The sequence below is a fragment of the Saccopteryx bilineata genome, chromosome 7, assembly GCF_036850765.1.
Source record: "Saccopteryx bilineata isolate mSacBil1 chromosome 7, mSacBil1_pri_phased_curated, whole genome shotgun sequence".
NCBI classification, from domain to species: domain Eukaryota; kingdom Metazoa; phylum Chordata; class Mammalia; order Chiroptera; family Emballonuridae; genus Saccopteryx; species Saccopteryx bilineata.
Window position 1 is genome coordinate 10768612 of NC_089496.1, and position 14717 is coordinate 10783328.

At 37.3% G+C, this 14717-nt stretch overlaps 1 protein-coding gene across 2 annotated transcripts in view; it reads left to right on the forward strand.

Moving 5' to 3' along the window:
- Positions 1-14717, forward strand: part of MAGI2 (membrane associated guanylate kinase, WW and PDZ domain containing 2) — a 1730241-nt gene that overhangs the window by 509 nt on the left and 1715015 nt on the right. The gene's annotated exons all lie outside the window — the stretch shown is intronic.

Below are 14717 nucleotides of genomic sequence, written 5' to 3' on the forward strand. Positions count from 1 at the left end.
GAGCAAAGCCTCTTGCTGGCGGGGGGGGGGGGGGTACTTTTCCGGGCGGTGGACCTCTCGGAGCGCGGGCCGATGGGAGGGTGGGCTCACCTTGGAAGGGGGTGTGTTGCACGGCGGTGGGGTGAGGTCCGCAGAGCACCGGAGCAAGTGAGCTCTGCGGAGGATCCGAGCGGGGGTGCAGGGGAAGGGAGCGCGGGCTTCGTTGTGGCGTACAACTTTGTTTGTGCAGTTAGACCCTCCCCTGTGGAAGGTGCTCGGCCTTGTCTGACCCCAGAGGTGCGGGCAAGCTCCCGGGGCAAATTGAACGTGCGTCAGTGGCGTCGCCCGCAGTGGATGGAGAGCTTTCAGGGAAGGCAGAGAGGAAGCAAAGGAAGGAAGGAAAGAAGGAAAGGAGGAAAGGAAAGAAGGAAAGAAAGAAAGTAGGAAAATAGAGGGAGGGAGAGAGGGAAGGAAGGAGCAACTCTGGCTGCAGGGCATCATCACCAACAGGGCGGTGGAGAGCAGAACGTGGTGGGGAGAGAGCCCGTCCTCTCGCTTTGGGAAGCTGGACCAAGGTGCCTTGATCCGCAGCCGTCTCCTAGGGATCCCTGAGACATTATTTGACGAAGAAAGACAGGGACTGATTGCTTTGGGCGCTTTGACCGGTCTTCTTTAACTTTTTCCCTGCTTCACTCCTCTGTCCCCCTCCCCCGCCCACGGTCGTGTCATGTGGGCACCGCGCGTCACGTGCGCACTGACTAACACGGGCGCTCACCCCGCTAGCTGGCGGGCGCAGGCTCTCAAAGAAGGCGCGGCACTAGGCAGGGGTTCTAGTGTTGGGGGATCGGGAGGAGAGAAATGGTTATCAGAATGTACTACTCAGGGGTTGTCCTCTCTGAGTGGAAGTTCTCTGTGGTTGGACTCTTCTCTGGCTTCGGACTGGGGGGAGGGGTCGTCAATCTGAGAAGGAGTTGGATGGAAAAGCTCAGGCCTGCTGCATAAATGTGCTTCATTTGAACTGAAGGCTGTGATGGGAACTTAGGAAGACTGAGATCTTGCAGAACTCTCACTAATTCTGTCTTTGCTTGAAAGAAAATTATAGTTTTGAAAGAGAAGAGTAAGATAAAAGTTTTCTGTAAAAAGAATGCCTTTAACTAGAATAAAGTAGTGTACCTTTGTTTACCTATGATTGCATAGGTTATTGCCCACGTGCACAGTTCTTGTGCTATATGTGTGTATGCGCATATTCTTATCAATGGAAAGGTTTGCTGGTGGTGTTACACTGTCCAGCCACAAAGATGAGGTTGAGCATATCATTGCCTGTATTTTCAAGATTACCAAGAAATACTCTTAAGAAGATGTTCTTCTCTATAAAGCCAGGTTTGAAAGTAAACAAGTGAAAATGATGCCTCAGGCAAAATTTCTTAAATGTAAATTGTGATACAAGAAAATGTTTTCATTGGAGATTCTTGAGTATTAATAGCTGATGTCTTGAGAAAGGCAAGTGTAAACAGTACTTAAAGGTCAACATTGCTCAATAATGTGTAAAACTGAAGAGTGTGAGTTAGGTAGAAAGACAATTAGAGTATTTTGGTATTTTTCAACATGACACACTGGAGCTCAAATGTAGGAATTCATGTTGACTCATTTGATGTCATACTACTGTCTTATAAGTAGATGTAAATATAAAGGTCTGGTTTGAGTCCAAGAAGTCCACTACATAATTAATGATCATGCCTTTGTTAGCAACAAGCTTGTTAATTGTAGTAGAAAATGGTTGCAAAAATTAATGTGAAGTTAGATTGGACTAATGATAGTATTCTAATGAAGAAGTTGATTGTTTTACTAGAGTTGCAATGATGACCACATTTTAATGTTATATTTATTCTAAGAACTAGCTTTTGAGGTGGTTCTTGGCAAAATGTAACTCTAGCATCAAGAATATGTCCAGAAAATAAAGAAAGGGAACTATCTGGGATTGTTGGTAACTTCTATACAATCCAGTGGAAAGACTTAACTAAAAAAAGTGAGGGCATGAAAGCTATCATTAATACATAATTGAAAAGCTATCAGGTAAAGAAAAGAATCTGTCGTGTGATACTCTACAGGACAAAACTAAGATGAATCTATGGGAATGTTCAAAAGATGAAGCATTTTTATCTTCATGAAGAAATTGAGCTTTATAACAAAGCTTCTGAAAATCTGGGGGCTACATTATGAGTTCATGAGACTGCCGTTAGTGTGTGTGTTCATGAAGAGGCCAAAGTGATTATATGCCATGGATTCCTATATAACAAGTATATTGCTTTTAGAACTCTTTGGAATATATGCTTATAAAGTGATATTTTAGGAGGAAAGTTCTTTTTTATTCTGTATTAACTCTCAGTTCTAGGCTTCACTGGTCATTGATGATTGATGCTGGTAATGATATTCACAGATTCCCCCCAGGAGTCTGATTCACCTACTGAGTCATCTTGGCAAAAAAAAAAAATAAATTAATTTAAAAAATTTTTATGGAAAATATAGTCATGTATATTTTCTAAATATGATGATTCATAGCTACTATTTCTTGTTAATATCGTCTTTTCTCTAGTCAAATTATAAATGTTTATTTTATTTACCACTGTAATCAAAGTGAAATTTCCAGCACCTTAGATGTAGTGCCTGTGTGTCTCGGGTTTCACTCTAGATTTCACTTGCTGAAAGAATTGATAGGAACATTTGACTCGGATTTGTTTCCAGAGAGCTAATAAACTACTATAGCTGAAAAACTTAGACATGGTTTGTTTAGCAGTGGTATTTTTAAATATTAATGAGATAATTGATTTTTGAATTTTTATTTAAACATTGGGTATTATATAGAAGATACAAGGTAGATTTTGCAAAGAATAAGAGACATTTGAATTACAAGAAAATTGATAAAATGTGCACCAGACAAAACTGCATCATTTACTCGTTTTATTTAGTTGATTGGCTAATTTTACATTAGAGTTGTCATAATTTTAAATTATGATAATTTTAAAAAGAGTTGAACTGTTTATATTTTAAGACATCTAAGACAAAATAGATGTTGTTTTTCTATATTATTTAAATTTCTTGAACCACTTTAAAAGACTCATTTAATTAAATTCAGAGGATTCCCTTTTTGATTTAAGCTGCTTTTAATCCAGAGTGATGAGTGATATAAATATACCATTTATTTTCACATCCAATTTTTTATAAACTATGGTTTTTTAGTTTATAATAATAAATCTCTTTACTAAAGTATTTAATTCTAAATTATAAGTTCTCTTCTGTGATCTCAGAAATGCAGCAGACCCAGTTGAAGAAAGTTTTTTGAGTGATTTTGAAATCTAGCTGAAATGCTAAAAGATTTTTTATTTATTTATTTTTTCCTTTCTTTCATTTTTCTAAGTTTGATACTGGAGTTCACAGAAGTCAGGTATACAGATCATTATGTCCTACATTCCTTGCACTGTGGCTGCTACTGCATCTAATATCACATTGGGACCTACATAGACTGGACTTATTGGCCCATTTAGGATCTTATAATGGAAAATAAAAGAAAAAACGATTTCTCATTCTTCCCATGTGGAAGAAGGGTCAAGTAAGGCCTTTGAAATTCAGTTCTGGGGAAGATATACATTGCACTGCCTCCTACTGATCCTTTCAAATATGTCTTCAAAGGAAAATATCTACATTTATTGAGTCATGCTTTCTTTTTAACTGACATCGTGCTGGTATCATAGAGTTAAACCTCTATGCTTCTTTTTGTTTGGAAAGGTAAAAAAATTATGTCAAATTTTCTCCAGGAAAGATTGAATTTCCCCCATAGAAATTTAAGGTATTTGAGTTTTATTGACCAATAAAAAGTTGGTTAAACAATTTTTTCAATTAATTATTTTAGAATAAATTATCCTTAATGTTTTAAAACAAGGTTAATAAACAAGTATCTTTGGGAATAATTTATGGGAACGCTACTGTAGTTTTATTGGTATATATATGTAATTTAAATGATATGACCTTGAATGTTAAAATTGCTCTTGGGGTTTTTTATGTGTTTGTTTAGGAACTGAGGGTGAAATTACAGGTTAAGTTGTTTAAGTGACACCACCTCTGCTCTTAACATTTATACTATGAAATCTTTTGATATATTTATTATGCTCACTTTCCTTTTTAGTTGCTTAAAACTCACACATTCACTTTCATGATGAATAAAAAGTTTTCACATTTGACGACCCTGACTGCTTCAAAACAATTGATTTCAAAAGTGTTGCAGACCCAGGTTGAATTATCCCTCTAGAGATGTGATGTGTTAGTGCTTAAATATACAGTCTCCCAATAGACTGCCTGGGTTTGAATCCTGAGCATATCACTTAGTACTGGCTAGTTATCTAGCCTGGGATAGGAATAGTACCTTCAGAATATTAAATAAGCAATACATTTAAATGATGTAGCATTGGCAAAAAATAAGCATATGCAAATATTAGTAAATGTTATTTTGAACTTATTGGTTATTTTGAGTTTGTGACATAATAAAATGTTTTTAACTTTCAAAGTATTTTACTCTTTGAAGACTATCTGAAAAATATGAAATGGTTGACTAATAATAATTTACAAGTAATCTTTTTGAGACTTTTCTATAGAGTAAAATAAATGCTTTACTTTGAAAAGCATTAATGTGAACAGCAATGACAGTAAGTGGAATGGAACATACTTTTACCTTTAAAAATAGTTTCCACTGATGCTGCCTTTATGTAAAAGATCTGCTGTTTAATATTTATTTTATACTTTAGCCATAGTTTATTTTCACCAAGTAATTTATTTCTTTGCACCTATATCTTTTCTCTTAAACAGTTGGTGAATGCAGTGGTCCCCACCTATCGCGGGGGTTAGGTTCCAGAACCCTCACCTGCAACAGGCGAAAATCTGCAAAGTAGCAACCTTATATTTATTTTATTATTTATATATATTTTAAGACTTTGTAAACCTTTCCCATACTGTTATTAACCTTTAACACACTCTTATAAACACTTCTTATGCTTATTTTACTGCAAAGATAATTAAAATAATAAATATATAAAAATACCTATATACTGCAAAATCCCGCAATATAGTGGAAAAATCCGTGACACAAAATTAGATATATATAATTTAAAAATCTGCGATAAAGGGAGACTGCGAAAAGTAAACTGTGATATGGTGAGGGAAGACTGTATATTGAATCATTTACTCTAGGCTTGACAAGCTTAGAAATCCTATTAGAATTCACTAATATTAAGTTTAGGAATTTTTTTATACTTCTTACATGTTACTGTAGGTAGAGACCAGTATCATCTTTTAAGACAGAACTTTTACTTCTCAGCTAAAAATCAAATGTCTCATGAAGAAGAGCAAAAACAAAATAATTCACAAATTTTCACAACCAACCACGTATGATAAAACTACATAAAAATTTATCCAGAAGTTTACTCTCCATTTGTGAGAATATCAGTAGCTCAATATAAATAATTCTCTATATTAACACTTTCAAGAAGCAACCAACAATATATCTACCACCAGTCCCCTGGTGATTTTAGCATTTTAGCTAAATAAATTCTATTTTAGAATTCAATAGAAACCTCTGCCTTGAAGCTCTAGTGTCTAATGTTAAAGTCTTAAAATATTCCTTAGCTACAATCTGGCTATTTATCATGATAAAACATGGGATAGAGCTCGCAATTTTCTTAGTATTGTGACTTTTAGAAAATTATTTATTCCATTCCATTTCTAGCTCCCTCTTTTGTTCTCAGTAAGGACTGGTGTGAAATTTCCTCTAATAAAAACAAATTATAGTTAATATTATATAGATAATCTAGTGATAGGTTTATAATAACTGAACAGTTGCACATGGATATGCATTTACTAAAAACAGTTGTAAATGCTCATATTGTCACAGGTAATAATTGTTTTTATTATTGCATTTTACTGACATGTTATCGACTCTTTTTTAAAATACTTCATTTGGAGATTGATATTTTAAAAAACTGAAAAACGTGCCTGACCTGTGGTGGCGCAGTGGATAAAGCGTCGACCTGGAAATGCTGAGGTCGCCGGTTCGAAACCCTGGGCTTGCCTGGTCAAGGCACATATGGGAGTTGATGCTTCCTGCTCCTCCCCTCTTCTCTCTCTCTATCTCTCCTCTCTCTGTCTCTCCCTCTCCTCTCTAAAATGAATAAATAAAAAAAAAATTAAAAAAAAACTGAAAAACGTGTGTTAAGTTAAATATATATATATAGTGTTAATTGGTTTATATATTCTGGAAGAAACAGAAAATGTTTCCTTTTTGAGAACTGATTGAATATTAACTCAAATCTTTCCAATGAATCTACTCTCAAAAATCTACTAGTGTATATTTTAAATGAATGATTAGATTTTTTTAATATTTGAAATGATTGTATGGCTTGATCAACTTTGGGAAAGATTTTTTTCTTGTAATTGTTACATGAATTCATGTCTAGTTTTGTCATTTTCAGTCATTTGGGTTTACTTTAAAAAAAAAAACACTGTCAAAACCGTGGCAGTCATCATTTAATTAATATTATAATACTAGTAGCTCAAAACAAACATGTCAAAATAAAAACTAACCCTTTGTAGTGTGAAGTAAAAGATATGTATGAAATATTTCTTCCTTCCTGTCTTCCTTCCTCCCTCCCTCCTTCCCTCCTTCCCTCCTTCCCTCCCTCCCTCCCTCCTTCCCTCCCTCCCTCCTTCCCTCCTTCCCTCCTTCCCTCTCTCCCTCCTTCCCTCCTTCCCTCTCTTCCTCCTTCCCTCCTTCCCTCTCTTCCTCCTTCCCTCCTTCCCTCCCTCCCTCCCTCCCTTACTTCCTTCTTTCTTTTTTATTAAGTGTGAGGTAGGAAGGCAGAGACAGACTCCAGCATGCACCCTGACCAGGATCCACCCAGCAAGCTCCTACCAGGTGATACTCTGCCCTGCTTAGCCACAGCTTTTTTGCTCAGCAACCAAGTTATTTTAGCGCCTGAGATCAGGGCCATGTGTCTGGGGCCAACCTTGCTAGAACCATTCAATGGCTGTGGGAAGGGAAGAGAAGAGAGAGAGAAGGGGGAGGTGTAAAGAAGTAGATGGTCACTTCTGTGTGCCATGACTGAAATGGAACCCAGGACATCCACATACTGGGCCAGTGCTCTACCACTGAGCCAACTGGCCAGGGAAAAATATTGATTTTTCTAATGACAAAAGTTGTGGGAGAATTTCTTTGAACCTCATAACTGTCTTTAGTGAAACTCATGCATATGAAATCAGCTTTTCTTTTTTCATAAATAACCATGGAGTTTATTAAGTGACTGTGAAATGAAGCAGGATAAAGCAAAGTTGTTTAATTAAAAAAAAATGGGTCATGGCTGGATAGCTCCGGTGATTAGAGTGTAGTCCTGAAGGCCAAGGTTGTGGGTTGGATCCTTGATCAGGGCACATAAAGAATTAACCAATGAATGCATACATAAGTGGAGCAATAAATTGATCTCTCTCTCTTTCTTTTTCTCACCCTCTCACCATCACCTTTCCTTTCTCCCCTTCTCTTTCTAAAAACTCAATAAATAAAAAAGTACACTTTATCTATTTTCCCCTTTACATTGTGTTTAAAGAAACATTGAAGAAACATGAATTTTTCAATATTACAATGAATTATTTATGTTGCCATAGATTATGGGTAGCATAAAAGCTGTTTTCACTTTAAATTGCCACTTAAGAGATCACAGAGAATTTCTGAATAAAAATGTCAAGTGCAGAAACAATTATTTTTTCATTTTGCAGGTGAGCAGTGTTGTTTATCCTAACAGTTTGTTTTGGTGTACACAGGAAAGTACATACTGAGCTGGAACACAAGGATATGTACAGACACAGATTAACCTAGCAACACACAGCAGCCTGTCACACTCTGACTAGCTGGGTTGCAAGCACGAGCACGCTGTAGAGATATGAACTGTCCAGGGTGCATCTGTGAGGCGCTCTGATTCGTCCACAACTGAGCCGGTTACTGTCTTTCAGTCTGTGCTGTAGGACAGTGGTCCCCAAACCCCGCGCCGCTGACCGGTCCGCAGAGAAAGAATAAATAACTTACATTATTCTGTTCTATTTATATTTAAGTCTGAATGATGTTTTATTTTTAAAAAATGACCAGATTCCCTCTGTTACATCCGTCTAAGACTCACTCTTGATGCTTGTCTCGTAAGTTCGACAATTATATGTAAAAATACCACAGTTTTTACACTGGTCACATAATTTTATTTTGTGCATTTATCCATCCCACCCTAAAGGCCGGTTCATAAAAATATTTTCTGACACTAAACCGGTCCATGGCCCAAAAAAGGTTGGGGACCATTGCTGTAGGATATTAAAGTCTCTTACTTAGAAAAATTTTATTTTAAAAAGAGCAGGAAATTAGGCTTAATGGGTCATTGAAATCTCCCACACTCTTTATTTCCAAAAGCACTTGAACATGAAAAAACATAATTTTAACTTTCTAATAAATCCAGGTACTTAGTGGATGGCCATTTTGTTGGTGTTAGGACTAGGGTCTAAAGAGAGAAAGAGGTTGGTCTCTTTCTGGAAGACCAAGAATGTTATCAAGATGCTCTTACCCATCTGCATATAAAAGTCTAAATCTTCTTAGCATTTTCTGAAACATTATCTATAGCTGGATCTCTTTTGGTTAGAAGAGTGTATAATTTCCATTTCTTCAGCTCACTGTAGGAGAGTCACTCTAACATCACATTTATTCTGCTTTATGTATACATGAAACGCACACACATATACACCTGCCTGTGGGCACACACACACATTATTCAAACACTAAGATTTGATGCCTGTTTTAAAACCAATAGTACCAGAAATGCATTTATGCATGTGAGAATACACTGTTATTTTAGAAGAAGAGTTACATAAAATTATTCTATGTATGACAAATCTAGCTGAAAAGTTTAATAGTCAACTATTAATTTTTAAATGTGGATGGTATTTTTAATCCTTATTAGCTCTGATAAGGAAAGATCATAAAGATATAATAAAATCAAATACCTCAATGATTTCTATATTTAATAAATATTAATTGTTAAGAAGTCATATTTAGTAGTTTGTATTTTGATTATTTTTATTTGCAAAGCCAAGTGGCTATATAATGCCCTAATGTTAATGTAACTAATGAAGGAGTTAAGATAAGGGGCACACTTATTCATAAACTTGATAACACATTTTCAGAGTGGTTTAAACTTTTACTGGTTTAGATGTCTCAGAGTATGAGAGGTTTGGATCCAAGATACTATATATGGTATATTACAATTTGAAAGAAGTATTCATTTAAAAATAAGTCATAATCATGTGCCACATAATTATGTTTCCTTAATGATGGTTGGCACATATGATGGTGGTCCCGTAAGATTATAATGGAGCTGAAATGTTCCTTTCAGCTAGTGATATTGTAGCTGTCATAAAGTTGTAACACAAAGCATTACTCACATGTTTGTGGTGATGCTGGTGTAAACAAACCAACTGCACTATCAGTCATATAAAAGTACAGCACATTCAATTACAGCAGTAGGCTAATCATTGGTTTACAACCTTTTTTACATTGAAAGACTGGTGAAAATCAGAGAATTATTTCAGGGACTGTTAGGCAGAAACTGCCCTGAGTGTAAGTGAATTTGACTAGGATTATTGTGTCTATAATCTTCATACAACATCAGGGTGGTTAACCCTTTCGCAGACCAGCACAAAATTTTTGGTGGACTGGTCACGGAACAGCGGTTGAAAAACACTGGGCTAAACCATCTGGGTTTGTGTAATTACACTCTATAAGATTCACACAATGATGTAATTGCCTAACAATGCATTTCTCAGAACATATATACCCTTTGTTAAGCAGCTCATGACTGTAAACAATGTCTAACTTACAATTGTTTAGCTATTGATAAAATACAGGTACTGCTTTTGCTTACTGAGAAATTTAAAATGTTAAAAAAAAAACCCATGAAGCTTAATTAGAAGGAACCTAAGAGAGTTTGCTCTGAAATGAAGAATATAATATTTTGAATTATATTCATGTTTTAAATTTGAAGTAATTTTTTATATATCAACTTGCTATGGAAAATACTTTATATGCATTTTTAAAGTATAAAGAATTTATATATATGATAAAACCTATTAAAACATGTAAAATTAATATTTTTGATAACTCAAATAATATGCTAATCTACTATATGAATCAAGAAAATACCCTTTTCTATTCTCATCTCCAGTCTCCCTCTTAAAATTAATTGGAAAATCATCATTATATAGTGTGAAGAGCATATGATCACCTTTATTCTTAGAGAACTTGATTCTTTTCGCATTGACTAAGGAGATGCTTTGCTTCATTTGAATGTGTTCAGACAGACATTAGAAAGCCACAAAGTTATTAGAGATTTTAGTGGTTGCCTACCTGGAATACATTTCTTCTCTTCCTCCTCCCGACAGAATACTAGTTTGTGCAAGTATCCACACGTGGATTTGCTGCTGTGCCATGTGTCTCATATCAGGTTGGCTTTATCTGGAGGGGTTAAACTTAGACTAGTCTAAACCAAGCAAGGTAATTCCATCTCTTTGCCACTGTTTGTTTTAGGAAATATCTTAAAACCAAATTCTAATAAATGAAAAGTAATATGAAGCGCTTTAGAGATGTTCTGAGAATTCTTTTTAGTTCTTGTAATAAGACCCCCAACAGACCTGTTCTGTAGATGTTGCTGCACACGGAGGTGCTTCCTGGAGCAATGGCAGATGTCCTCACTAGTGGAAAGTAGAGGGTTTCTATGATAGCTTTTGTAGCTGAAATGCTGTAAAATTACAAGCACTTTTATTCACATATATGGAAAAATGTTTTTAATGTTCTCAGACCCAAAATTCAATGCATGCACACTATTTTGTTCATCACTATTGAAACAGTTCTGTCTAGTTTTATGCTAAGTGTAACACCCTTAGGAACTCTTTTTGGCTTTTCTCATTTATCTTATTAATGGATGCACAAAGTAAGTTGCATAAAAAATGTTGCAACTCCATTCTTGCAGAGACAGAATTTATTTATGTATTTTTTTTTTTGTATTTTTCTGAAGCTGAAAACGGGAAGAGACAGTCAGACAGACTCCCGCATGTGCCCGACCGGGATCCACCCGGCACACCCACCAGGAGCAACGCTCTGCCCACCAGGGGGCGATGCTCTGCCCCTCCAGGCCTCTCTTTGCTGCGACCAGAGCCACTCTAGCGCCTGGGGCAGAGGCCAAGGAGCCATCCCCAGCGCCCCGGCCATCTTTGCTCCAATGGAGCCTCGGCTGCGGGAGGGGAAGAGAGAGACAGAGAGGAAGGAGGGGGTGGGAGGTGGAGAAGCAAATGGGCGCTTCTCCTATGTGCCCTGGCCGGGAATCGAACCCGGGTGCCCCGCACGCCAGGCCCACGCTCTACCGCTGAGCCAACCGGCCAGGGCCATTTATGTATTATTCAACAAATATTTATTGGTAACCTATTCTGTAACAGGTACTAAAGTAGGGACTGGTGATAAAAAGGTGAATAACTCTTCATTAAGATATCATCTGGATGCGACAGAGCAACGCCCCAGAAAGGCAGAGCATCACCCCCTGGTGGGCATGCCGGATGGATCCCAGTTGGGCGCATGCAGGAGTCTGTCTGACTGCGTCCCCATTTCCAGCTTCAGAAAAATGAAGAAAAAAAAAAAAGATATCATCTATGTCCATAAGTAGTTCATCCTGAAGCATGTCAGTGACCTGAGTTAAAAATCATTAAGCTGAAGGTTCTTTCATATGCTAAAGGTACCTTCCACGGTGATCAGAATAGAAGTTTGAAAAAACAAACAAAAGATTGTGGAGAAGAGATATGGGCTAAGAGTTCTTACTATTCTACATCATGAATTTTAGTTTAAGTAGTTACAAAATCTCTTTATGTATATATTGTTAATGTGCTTATATTCCAAACACTGTGCTAGGTAGTGACCATAGGAAAGTGTAAATCTTGATTCCACTCTAGGAGTTCACAGTTCAGGTTAAGGATTAAGAGCATGGAGCTTTGGAGATTAGTGTGAATCCAGTAAAGGCACTGCCTCATACTACAATAGATGTCAGTTGAACAAATCATTTTATATCTCTACACAGCAATTTCATCACTTTGTAAAATAGGAATCATTATAGAACTACTTCATAGAGATATTATGAGGAGTAAATCTTATATTACCTACAATATGCATAGCTCAGGGCCTAGAGTATAGAATAGGCTATGTTTGCCATTATTATAATTATATATACTATATTACTGTTCTCTTTGGTCTAGTAATTACTATAAACATGATTTTTCAATATAATAAATGTTTTAAAAGACTTGTGCCTAGGGAAGGGCAGCTGGTCTCCTAGCATTTCAAACAACATTTCATGGAAAATACTTGAGTAGAGACCAGGCAAGGAATGTAGGAGAGCTCTTCTAGAGAAAACATGAAGGCATTGATAATGAGAGTTTTGAGGAGTGTAAAAAAGAGTTTTCAAGTACTAAAGTCTGGAGTTTACTGTAAATAGTAGTAATAAATGAGTTTGGATGATTAGATGTGAGCCAGGCCATAATATAGAACTGAAGGGTGTGTTTGTGCAGTGCTTACTACCTGTCAGCAGTGTTCTAAACACTTCAGACACATGTTAATTTATTTAATCTGCATACTACTCTACAAGGTAGGTACCATCATTATCCTCACTTTGCAGATAAGAAAATGAAGTCTAGAGAGTTTAAGAAAGTTGCACACAGCCACAGAATAATTAGCATGGCCAGGATTCAATCCCACTTAATGCTTTCAATCACTATGCTAGCTTGCCTCTCCTTGTTTGAACTTTTTTTTGTTTTGTTTTATTTTGTTTTGTTTGTATTTTTCTGAAGCTGGAAACGGGGAGAGACAGTCAGACAGACTCCTGCAGGCGCCCGACCGGGATCCACCCGGCACGCCCACCAGGGGACGACGCTATGCCCACCAGGGGGCGATGCTCTGCCCCTCCCGGGCTTCGCTCTGTTGCGACCAGAGCCACTCTAGCACCTGGGGCAGAGGCCACAGAGCCATCCCCAGCGCCCGGGGCCATCTTTGCTCCAATGGAGCCTCGCTGCGGGAGGGGAAGAGAGAGACAGAGAGGAAGGAGAGGGGGAGGGGTGGAGAAGCAGATGGGCGCCTCTCCTGTGTGCCCTGGCCGGGATTCGAACCCAGGACTTCTGCACGCCAGGCCGACGCTCCACCACTGAGCCAACCGGCCAGGGCCTTGAATGGTTTTAAGAACAGAAATAACAAAGTCATATTTGTCCAAAGTTTTCCCAATGAGACGAAATGGAGGCAACATTCATGGGAAACATGTAGACGATGAGACTTAAAAGAGGTGGAAGATACAGGAAGAAAGACCAATTAGGGGGCTACAGAGTTATCCAGAGAAGAGGTTTTAATGGACAAGAGGGGACTGAGTCAGGAAATATGTAGATGGTAAAATTATCAGTACATATGATTAGATAGAGACAAGAAAACTAAGGAGTAGATTTGGGTAGAAGGTAATTCCATTTGGGGTATATTTAATATGAATTACCTGGAAAGAATGAAAGTGGTAGGCAACTGAATGTACCAGTCTCAAATTCACAAGAGTGGTAGGGCTGATGGTATAGATGAGGGAATATGAGATCATCTGATGAGAAAATGTAAAGGCAAAAAGAACAAAGAAATGTTGTGGCATCTACATTTGAGGAAAAGTCATGGGAACCCAGGAAGAATGCTAAGACTATCAACAGAGCAGTCTGAACATTAGTGAGTGGTCAGAACTTCAAAACATAGTAGAAATGTAGAAAGATGACATTTATAACATTTCCATTACATTTGGCAAAAATGGAGGTCGTCATTTTTTGGTGCCATTTTATTGGAATGGATAGTTCAGAAAAGCCAGATGTAATGGATTGAAGAGCAAATAGGAAATAAGAAAATGGAAATAGCTTCTGCATTTTACTCCTTCAGGAAGCTTGCTTAGTAGCAAAGGGTAACGGACATGCTCTAAGGGATGCATGGTTAAGGGGTAAGTGTGTGTGTTTTTGTGTGTTATGATGGAAGAGACTTGAACTTGAATTTCTGTGTTTTGCCACAAATATATTTTATTCTTTAAATATATTAACTATATTTGTTTTGTGTTTTTCTAAAGCTAAATCCTGAGAATAAATTAGTAATAATGGTCAGATCCTAATCTCCAAGAATACAGAGCGGAAGGAGAGGCAATCATCTAACCTTAAAATGATTAGTTTTAATGGAATGCTGCAGGAAGAAACACACTGCTTTTAGAGCACATAGCAAGGAAAGGAAGAAGCAGAGGAGTCTGATATAAAAAACCGTGGATCCAGGAATAAAAGGACTTAATGATTCCAGCCCCAATTTCATTGCTATCACTTCCTTGTGGGAGGATTAAATTTATCTGAGCCTTAGTCAACTCATATGTTGCAGGGTTGTTGTTAGAATCAAAGAAGATAATTCATGTGGAAATTTCTAAAACTTTTAGTGTAGTTCAGTCGGAAAGTTCATTACTTAGAGATGGATAATCATGGGGTGGATATGAGTGGGGGAGTTCAGGAGGAATAGGATGGAAAGCAGTGAGAAGAGTATGACCAAAGGTGGGAGTGTGAAAATCACCCTACTGTGCAGA